Below are 1,689 nucleotides of genomic sequence, written 5' to 3'. Positions count from 1 at the left end.
ATATGACCTGACCTGATGTGATTTGACCTGACCGATGTGATCTGTTATATCTGATCTGATATGATCTGCCCTGATTTTATGTGATCTGACCTGTTCTGATGACGATGTGGTCTGACTTTTATCAGCGTAGCGTAGATGTTACCGTAAACTATTTTGAACCTTAGTGGTTAGAGCCCGTAAAGGACACTTGGTCGCCAAAGGGTTAAAGTGTGCCAACCCTGGACTGCAGTTCTAAGGTTTTAGTGCATAAATATTCGCCATGGAAATTCATCGGTTCCGATGCTCTAACCATCAACTCTACATTCAAGGGTTAATGTAATTTTTTAAAAATTAAATCAATGTAATTTGGATAAAAATGCGTCATTTGGGCAAAGATAAACATTTATTCAGATATCTTGAAATCTATTCCAGTTCTTAAGGCAAAGGTAGCATACTCTACATATAATCTTGACCTCAGGGTTACAGTTCCTCCTTTCCTGTAAAATGAAAGAAAATAAAAGTACAGAGAGAATAGTTCCGTTGGTGGATATAGGCATGGTAGACATATCCTTCAAATGCTGCAATGTATTACAATAATTATGATGCTCTACTTCAAACTCTACCTTGCTTGGCTCTTTTTATCCCTTAGTTGCATTCTGCCCCCCCCCCCCCCCTCTCACTCTCTCTCTCTCTCTCTCGCTCGCTCACTTTTCCTCCCTCCATCCCTCCCCCCTCCCTCCTTCCTTTCTCTCTCTCTACTCACCATCCGTATTTTCGTCCCTCTCTTCTTTCCTCTCCCTCTCCTTCCCACACCATCCGCACTCTCCCTCTTTCCCTTTACCTCTCTCTCCCCCTCCCTCTTTCTCTTCTCTCTCTCACTCACTCTTTCTCTCTCTCTCTTCCTTCTCTCCCTCCCTTTCCATCTCTTCCTCTCCATCCGCATTCTCCCTCCCTCAACATCCGCATCCTCCATCCTTCCCTACCCCTTCCCTTCTCCCTCCCCCTCCCTAGCCCACTCCTTCTCCCTCTCTCTCCCTCCCTACCCCTCTCATTCTCCTTCTCCCTCCCTACCCCTCTCATTCTCTCTCCCTCCCTACCCCTCTCATTCTCTCTCCCTCCCTACCCCTCTCCTTCCCCTTCTCCCTCCCTCCCTAGCCCTCGCCTTCTCCCTCCCTCTCCCTCCCTCCCTAGCCCTCTCCTTCTCCCCCTCCCTAGCCCACTCCTTCTCCCTCTCTCTCCCTCCCTACCCCTCTCCTTCTCCTTCTCCCTCCCTAACCCTCTCCTCCTGCTTCTCCCTACCCCTCTCCCTCACCATCCTCATTCTCCCTCGCCGCGACGACCTGCGAGTAGAGCTCCGGCAGGTGTTCCTTCAGCGCCTCCTCGTCCGCGCCTTCAAGGTCCCCGTCGATCCAGCGCCTGACCTGAGCCTGCGCCGAGGACACCATCCGGTCCTTGGCGCGCCCCAGGAAAGCCTCTCTGGGTCTGGAGAGAGAGAGAGAGAGAGAGAGAGAGAGAGAGAGAGAGAGAGAGAGCGAGAGAGAGAGAGAGAGAGAGAGAGAGAGAGCGAGAGCGAGAGAGAGTGAGAGAGAGAGAGAGAGGGGGGGGGGAGAGAGAGAGAGAGAGAGAGGGAGGGAAAGGGAGAGGGAGGGAGAGAGAGAGGGAGGGGGAGAGAGAGAGAGAGAGAGAGAGAGGGAGAGAGAGAGAGAGAAT

At 51.6% G+C, this 1,689-nt stretch overlaps 1 long non-coding RNA gene across 1 annotated transcript; it reads right to left on the bottom strand.

Moving 5' to 3' along the window:
- Positions 1-363: 363 nt before the first annotated feature.
- Positions 364-1,459, bottom strand: LOC138860432 (uncharacterized). Its single transcript, XR_011398324.1, has 2 exons — positions 1,292-1,459; positions 364-476 (listed from the first exon to the last, which is right to left on the bottom strand). It is a non-coding gene; the product is annotated as an uncharacterized lncRNA (long non-coding RNA).
- Between the last annotated feature and the right edge of the window lie 230 nt (positions 1,460-1,689).

The sequence above is a fragment of the Penaeus vannamei genome, chromosome 41 (assembly GCF_042767895.1).
Source record: "Penaeus vannamei isolate JL-2024 chromosome 41, ASM4276789v1, whole genome shotgun sequence".
NCBI classification, from domain to species: Eukaryota; Metazoa; Arthropoda; class Malacostraca; order Decapoda; family Penaeidae; genus Penaeus; species Penaeus vannamei.
Note: the sequence above shows the minus strand (reverse complement) of the source record. Positions and strands in the feature narration are given on the sequence as shown.